Source organism: Gavialis gangeticus, unplaced genomic scaffold (genome assembly GCF_001723915.1).
Source record: "Gavialis gangeticus isolate Ggan-Ray unplaced genomic scaffold, GavGan_comp1, whole genome shotgun sequence".
Taxonomy (NCBI): domain Eukaryota; kingdom Metazoa; phylum Chordata; order Crocodylia; family Gavialidae; genus Gavialis; species Gavialis gangeticus.
In genome coordinates, this window is record NW_017729022.1 from 164687337 (window position 1) to 164696386 (window position 9050).

Here is a 9050-nt window from a genome sequence, read left to right on the forward strand (position 1 = left end):
GCTTTTTTAAAGTCAAGATATATGACATCAATCTCCTCTCCCTTGTCCAGGTGATAGGTCACCTGGTCATAAAAGGAAATAAGATTAGTCAAGCGAGACCTACCCACAACAAACCCATGCTGGCTATCCCTCAGGATGTTGCCATGGGCCAGTACGTTAAGAATGGCCTCTTTAATAATCTTTTCTAAGACCTTCCCCAGGATAGAGGTCAGGCTGATGGGTCTGTAGTTTGCCGAATTCACTTTCCATTTCTTGAAGATAGGCACCGCATTGGCCTTCTTCCAGTCTTTGGGCACTTCACCAGAGTGCCAGAAGTTCTCAAAGACCTGTGCCAGGGGCTGAGCTATGATGCTCGCCAGCTCCTTGAATACCCTGGGGTGTAGATTGTCAGGGCCGGCTGACTTGAAGGTGTCCAGCCTCTCAAGGTGTTCCTTCACGAGGTCAGCATTGATGGAGGGCAAGGAATATCCCTCACCTGGGCCTCCCTGTCCCATGATGGGCAGAGGTGTCCCATGGGACTGGTGAAAGACTGACACAAAGTACCCATTTACTACGTTGGCTTTTTCCTGGGTGTCAGTCATCAGTTGTCCCATCTGGTTTAGCGAGGGGCCAATGTTGCCTTTGCTTTTCCTCCATCTCCCCACATAGCTAAAAAAGGACTTTTTATTATCCTTGATCCTAGTAGCCAGTTGGAGTTCTGTCGCAGCCTTGGCTTTCCTGGTTTGCTCCCTGCAGGTCCAGACCAGTGTGGAGTATTCCTCAATATATTTTAGTGATTAACATTTGTTTGTGGGATAGCCTACCAGTGTACTGTGTATAAGATGCTTGTACAGCACAGGACTGTGCCTCTTTGTTGGCTACCCATGTAACTCATGGGCAGCTGGGGATGGAGGGCTTCTTAGGACAAATGCTATCCTGGTGGGTGTAGTGAGGCCTTGAACATAAGGACTAATGTACTAATAGTCATTTAGTTCACTATCCTGTCTCTGACAGTAGCAACTATTGGAATATAAAATAGAAATGATAAAATAGAGCATGTATAAGGGCAGAGGTGTACTAGGGCATCTCTGCTCCCTGGGCAGCCCCAGCTGCTACACAGCCGGCGGTGGTAGCACAGCCAGCTGCTGGTTGTGGTGGCAGCTATTTTTGTGCTCCTTGCTCCCTCAAAGGCGGTACCCTGTCCTCCTGTTTGAGTTGTTACCGCTCATTTATGCCAGTATACAGTGTGAGCCATCCCCCGTTGTATCTTCTGAGTTAGCAGTAGCCACGTGTTTAGGAATCTTCTGAGCCTGAGATTCCATTGGGGGTTATTACCCAAAGATGTACCTACTCTTCATAAATTGACTCAAACCTTTATTGCACCTGGTTATTCTTTTGGTCTCCACGATATCCTGTGGCAGTGAGTTGTGCAAGTTAACCATGTGCTGGTTGAAAACACACTTCTTTGTGTTTAAGCTTGCCACCTGATAAGTTCATTGGGTGCCCCTCAGTCTTAATCTTCTGAGGCAAGGTGAATAATAATCCCTTCTCATTTTTACCACACCATTCATGATTGTATATGTCTCTATCATATCCTCTTCTAGTTGTCTTTCTTTTAAGCTGAAGACTCCAAGCCTTTTCAGTCTCTTGTTGTAAGGAAGTTGTTCCATTCCCCAGATCATCTTTGTGCCCTTTGAATTTTTTCTAGTTCTAGAAAATATGTTATAGATGAGAAGGTATGTGATAAGATACAATGAAAAGGTATATTCTCCCCACAAACAGGGAAGAATTGGTGGGGGATGTAGAAGTGGATGGCAAATTGGGCAGCAGTGAGCATACGATGATTGAGCTCAGGATCTTGACAAAAGGAAGAAAGACGAGCAGCAAAGTAAGGACCCTGGACTTCACAAAAGCAGACTTTAACTCCCTCAGGGAACTGATGGGCAGGATCCCCTCAGAGGCCAGTCTGAGGGGGAGAGGAGTCCAGCAGAGCTGGTTGTATTTTAAAGAAACCTTACTGAGGGTGCAGGAACAAACTATCCCGATGTGCAGGAAGAATAGCAAATGTGGCAAACAACCAACTTGGATTAGCAGAGAACTCTTTGGTGAGCTTAAACAGAAAAGGGAAGCTTACAAGAAATGTAAGAATGGACAAACAACTTGGGAGGATTATAAGAATATAGGTTGGGCATGCAGGGATGAAGTCAGGAAGGCCAAAGCACAATTGGAGTTGCAGCTAGCAAGGGTTGTGAAGGGTAACCAGAAGGGTTTCTACAAGTATGTTAGCAACAAGAGGAAGGTCAGAGAAAGTGTGGGTCCTTTACTGAATGGGGGAGGCAACCTAGTGACAGATGATGAGGAAAAGGCTGAAGTGCTCAATGCCTTTTTTACCTCAGTCTTTACAGGCAAGGTCAGCTCCCAGACTACTGCACCAGGCAGCACAGCTTGGGGAGGAGGTGAGTAGACCTTAATGGTGAAGAACGGGTTAGAGACTATTTAGAAAAGCTGGATGTGTACAAGTTAATGGGGCCAGATGCAATCCAGCTGAGGATGCTGAGGGAGTTGGCTGATGTGATTGCAGAGCTGCTGGCCGTTATGCTTAAAAACTCATGGTGATTGAGGGGGGTCCCAGATAATTGAAAAAGGGCAAATATAGCAACCATCTTTAAGAAAGGGAGAAAGCAAGATCCAGGGAGCTACAGACCAGTCAGCCTCAGTTCAGTCCCTGGAAAAATCATGGAGCAGGTTCTCAAAAATCTATTTCTAAGCAGTTGGAAAAGAAGGTGATTAGGAACAGTCAGCATGGATTTACCAAGGGTAAGTCATGCCTGACTAACTTGATTGTCTTCTATGATGAGAATTGGCTCTGTGGATATGCGGAAAGCAGTGGACATAATATACCTTGACTTTAGCAAGGCTTCTGATACTGTCTCCCACAGCATTCTTGCAAGTAAGTTGAGGAAGTATGGGTTGGATGAATGGACTGTAAGATAGATAGACAGCTGGCTGGATTGTTGGTCTCAACAGGTAGTAATCAATTGCTCAATGTCTAGCTGGCAGCCAGTATCAAGTAAAGTGCCCCAGGGGTCAGTCCTGGGGCCAGTTTTGTTCAATATCTTCATTCCCATTCTGGAAGATGGGAATGTTTGCAAGTTCATGGATGACACCAGGTTGGGAGGAGTGTAATAGATACTGAAGGATAGGGCTAGGATTTGGAGAAATTGGAGGACAAATTGAAGGACTGGGCCAAAAGAAATCTCATGAGGTTCAACAAAGACAAGTGCAAAGTCCTGCACTTAGGATGAAAGAATCCCATGCACCGCTACAGCCTGCAGACTGACCGGCTAAGCAGCAGCTCTGCAGAAAAGGACCTGGAGGTTACAGTGGACAGTAAGCTGGATATGAGTCAGCTGTGTGCCCTTGTTGCCACAAAGGCTGACAGCATACTGGGCTGCATTAGTAGGAGTGCTGCCAACAGATCAAGGGAAGTGATTATTCTGCTCTAGTCTATTCTGCACTGATGAGGCCACATCTAGAATACTGGGTCCAGTTTTGTCCCCTTAGCCCCCTGCCCCGCTGCTCCATAGAAAGGATGTGGACAAATTGAGAGAGACAACAGAACAAAATGGGGCTGGGGCTGGGGAGAGGCTAAGGGAACTGGGTTAATTTAGTTTGGAGATGAAAAGACAAAGGGTATTTGCTAGCAGCCTTTAACTACCTGAAGGGGGGTTCCAAAGAGAATGTAGCTAGACTGCTCTCATTGGTGACAGATGACAGAACAAGGAGCAATGGGCTCAATTTGAAGCAAGGGAGGTTTAGGTTGGATATTAGGAAAAACTTTCTCACTAGGAGGGTGGTGAAGCATTGAAACAAGTTACTTAGAGAGGTGGTGGAATTTCAGTCTTTGGAGGGTTTTAAGGTCTGGCCAGACAGAGCCCTGGCCCGGATGATCTAGTTGAGGATGGTCCTGCTTTGAGCAGAGGGTTGGACTAAGTGACCTCCTGAATTCCCTCCCAACCCTAATTTTCTATAATTCTATGATTCTGTATGGTAGAGCCAATAACTTATTATTTCCTCCTGGAACAAGGGGAATCAATTGTGGTTCATGAGCTCTCCCTGCATCAGATATTTGGCACAGATTGTGCAACAAAAATAGGCCCTAATTCTGTACAGATATGTGTAGGTGCTTGACTTCATGTACTGTGAGTAGTGTCAATGAAATAAATATGATTAATTATAATGCAAGCTGTCTGAGGCAAGGACCATCATTTTGTTCTATTTTCACACCACTTAGAACACTGGGGCCCAGTGGGACCATTAAACATTATGGTAATTCAAGCAATGATAGCCACAGTGCATAAGCGTAAGAATATGCATATGTCTTTACAGGATTGGGACCATATTTCTGTATATAGCCTCCGTCTATCATTGCCATCCTGTTTTCATATTGAGGTTGGTATTTTTAGCTATGATATTCTTGGCCTTAATTTATTTATTCAGTGTAGTATATAACTTACTGTGGAAATCTTAACTTGAAGTTAACATGTTATCTTGGAATCTAATATAAAAACTACTAAGCCAGAAATGCATTTACACAACCTTTTATTCTGGAGATGATGAAGATGAAAATAACCAATGATGTTGAAATTTACATTTTAATCAGAGAATATTATTGACCCTTGAGTAAACTAGTAAATCTTACATAAGCTATGAAATTACTTATTTTTTGTTTAACTCTGCAGAAGAGCTGAATAAATAACATGTGCAGTAAATCAATGAAAGTGTTTCTTTGTAAGCCGATGAAGGAAAACAAGTATCTCTTCTTGCTGGGCTCCCATTAAAGAAAAAAAAAGATACCAACAATAGATTTGAAGTGAGCTTCTGACAGATAGGCGAATGGAAACTTAATGTGCTTTTGAGAACTAAAGGAAAACATAATAAAGATAAATATTTGGCTACATCATTTTATCTTCAACTGATTGACATATAACAATAAGGTCATATATGAAAGAATGTATTAGCAATTCCTCAAAAGCATAAATCCTTTACTATTAAATAATAGCAGCTTTAAAATGTATATCCTGGTTTTGGTTTTGAAAGATTTATAATTAAAGAGTCAAGCCTGCTGTGGATCATATTGAATACTGTGCTGAATATAGGACTAAAAGTAGGAATTCAGTCTGTAAAAAGTCCAGAATATACCATGGCTTTGCACACTGGATAAGTGAACTATCCAGTTTAATAGGAAGATAGAATTTTGCCTGAAATGTATAAAATGACCTACTCCAAGTTAATAAGCATGACATAATTTTAAGCAACAATATTTAGTTAATGGGCTTTGGTGCAAGCAAGTACAGTTCCCGTAACTGCAGTGTGTTTTCCACCCAAATGCACAAGGACTGTTTTTTGTGCAAGATTGCATCGGATTATTCTGTTTTTACAGAACATGTGGGTTAGTGATATCATCATTAAGTGAGATCATCTTCATAGTGAGGTCGTCCCACATATACTTTGGCTCTCACTATTTTAATTTTAGTTTGTGCTGAATGTCTCTCTTAATCAGACATTACAGGTGCATAGCACAAGCTGTTCTTGAGATTGCACAAACTGATAGGTTTTTGGTCAACTTGGTAATGCCAGAAAGTCTCAGAGGAGAGGGAAAGAATTGTGTGTTGAATACCTGAACAGCCTGGCTAGAATGACATTCAGAACATATATTTATCCTTATTTGGATTTTAATTTTAGCCTTTTTGTTTCCCTTTGAAGTGGAATTGTATAATTGCAAACATTGTTACCAATATATTAAACCCTATTAAGTTGATATTTTCAATGGCTCTCATGTTAATGAGAGAAGCTGGACAATTTTCATACTTTAAATGTACTAATTAGAAGTAACATAATCAAATATTGTTTAACAAGGTAGAAGAGCTTACTAACATATTTTATGATTGGGATTTGAAAACTATATAATTTTTTTTTTTTTAATTACTTGGAGGACAAGTCAAATCCATTTTAATTCATATAAGAAATCGTGATACCAAATGCAAACTTGGCCAGGTAAAATGATGTTTCTTGGCAAGCACATTATTCTCATTACCATCATGGTAAAAAGGGAACTTTGTATTTCAAACTTTTCTATGGCTAAATCTATAGGAAGTTTTATTGCCTTGAGTCACTCATCTTGCTTAAAACACCATACATGCCATCAATTAGAGCCAAATCCTGAAATTGCTTGTTATATTGTTTCTGGGACATAGTCTAACAAGTTCCCTTCCTGTGGGATTAGTTTTGCTTTCATGTGCATGAAAGAAGGAATGAGGGAAAAGAAGACAGAAGGAATCTTCTCCATCCCCTTGCTCCTAGCCCTTCTTTTAATAGTGAAGCTAGATTTCTTTGTGGGGAATAGGAGATTTAGAGGTGTGGTACCAGAATAGTCAAGGTGTCTTCTTACGGAGCAGGGACTCTTATTTCAAGCTTCGTTATGGACTTGCAATGAAAGCTGCCTCCTTTCCCTCACCCCTAGCCTTTCTTCACCTTTCTGTGGAAAGGAACATGGTTATTTGAGCTGGGGAGTCAAAGGTGGCTCGATGTGATGCTAGCCAGTTTGCTCCTGTGAGTACTATTAACCAGTGAAACTGGTATGCCTTAGCTATAGTAACTGAGTGGGCTGCTTAAGTTTGGGTCGACCGAGGTACAGAGCCAAGGTGGGGGTGTGGTGTGTAGCAGTGCAAACACACACCATTTTGGCCATTGTTCTCTGCTGATCCAAGTGCAGAAGAAGCCCCAGAGATGCTCCTGCTCAGCTGTATCCATGGCCTGTGGAGAGTGGCTGAGTAGGGAGCCAAGCTCAGTGGAGGTCAGCAGCAGTGGTGTCAGGAAGGGGTAGTGAAGTGGGTCTCCCCCTTGTACATTTGCTCCCTGCATGGCATCCTGGCATCTCTCACTAATGGGGGCTCCAGCTATGCCTTGTCCTTATCCCCTCATGCTCTGAGGGATGCATCCATGGGCAGATCTTTGACGTTAGAGATTAGAGGAATGCTAGAAAGAGGCCCTTGGTTGATACCAGTTAATATCACAGCCTGTTTGCAATGTAATCTCTTGGTTATTGGTCTCTACAGCCCCTTTCAATGGTGAGTGTCTATGCTGCCATTCACAACAGTACAATTCTCACCTATACCAGCTGGGGAGACTCAGGAGGGAGGCATCACACAGACTGGTAGCAGGTCTTGAATTTTCGGAGTTCTCTAATTTTCACTCCAGTCTATACCCTGTAGTTATGGCTACCTTGTTCTAATAGTCTAATAAATGTTCTCTGATTGGTGTTATTCACATTTCTTTGTTTCACTAAAACTTTTGGAATTGAACTGAAACAGTTCTCTTATGGACTTGGAAGGTGTCAGCTCACCAAGATTTATGTTCCTGTGAAAGTTACGGTTCTGGGCCATGTGTAAATGAAATGAGAGGTCTGTGTGCATGATAGTTTAAATGCTTTTGCACCGCTTTAATTGTGTCGATGTTTGCATGCCTTGGTGGCATATTGTGCATTCATTTCACCTGCTATAGGAAATTTGGCAGTGTAATGCACCTTAAATGACTTGGGGTGCAGTAAACTGAAACTCCTTTGAGGAGTTTGTTTGCTGCCCTACAGCTGCAGAGTGAAGCACCAGGAAAGCAGCTCTGCCGAAGAAAAGCAGCAAGGCTGATCTTTTTTTTTTTTCCCCCCCTCCCCTGGAGCCTGCCTGAGCTGCACGGGGGCCTGGTGCTTCCCTCCACAGCTGTGGTGCCCCCTGGGACTGCCTGAGCTGGGTGCCTGCGGGTGGGTGCCACCTGGGCCGGGAGAGGGGCCACAGCTGTTGTGAAGGGAAGCCCCCCCCCCCCTCAGCCCAGGGATCACTTTGCCCACCGGCAGCTCACCCTTCCCTCTGCCCCAGAGAGGCAGGGAAGCCAGTGGAGTGTGTGCACAACATGGGGGTTTAATCAGCTCTAAATTGAAGTGGTGCTTTTTAAAACCCACCACTTTAATTGAGGGCCACTGTTTTATCTACACATGCCCCTGGAAGGGAAGATTTCTTATCTCTTCCCCTCACCTTCATGGAATGTCATTTGCTGACATCCTGTTTCTTTTCTCCTTAGTTTATCATCTTTACCAACAAAGTTACTTTGTTTCTACAACTTATCTAAGAAACTTAACCTGAATATATCTATCATTTGGGTGACCATATGTCTCCAGATTGACCAGGATATTCCCAGATTTTGGAGGCTGTCTCTGTTCTGGCAGTTGGAGGAAATTAAAGCAAAAAAGTCCTGGATTGGTGGGAGCCTGCCTGCACATGCCTGGCTCCTGGGTCAGCAGCTGGGCACATGCGGGTGGTTTTGGGTCAATCTGGGACTTCTGCTTCAGTTTTCTCCAGGGAACCCAACCAATGGGCTGCTCCCTGGTCCGGACTCTGCTGGGCTGCAAGTGGAGTCACTTGCCCACTGGAAGGTGGGGGTGGAAGGAGCCATGGAGTCATTACCTGGACCCATTCCTGGGTGCTATGGGGTCTGGGCTGTGTGTATTGTTGTGTGTGTCCTGCCTGCCCTTGCTCCTGGGAGTGGCAAGGTTGTGGCTCTGTGTGTGTGTCTCCTGTCCGGCCCCACCCTTGGGAGCTGCAGGGTGGTGTGGGGAGGTATGGTGAATGTGTGTATGTGTTTGCTGCTTACTGTCCTGCCTGGCCTCACTCCTGGGAGCTTTGGGGTCAGGGCTGTGTGCCTGTGTGTGTCCCTTGCCTGGCCCAAACCTTGGAAGCTGTGGGGGGCTTGGGTGGGGGGGAGCAAGAGGGGTGTGTGAATGAGTATGCAAGCTGCACTCTCCTGCCCAGCCCCCCCCCCAGTCCCCCCCATCCCAGATTTCCCTTAAGTTATTAGGGTCACCCTATCTATAATAACACAGTTATATTCAATACATTTGGTTACATTAATCACTTAAAATTTTAAACTGAAGCTGTGGTATAATATATTTGGATTACCTAACTTAAAGCCTGTTTTACAGGGTGTTTTTTTTTTTTTTTTTTTTTTTTTTTTTTTGGGGG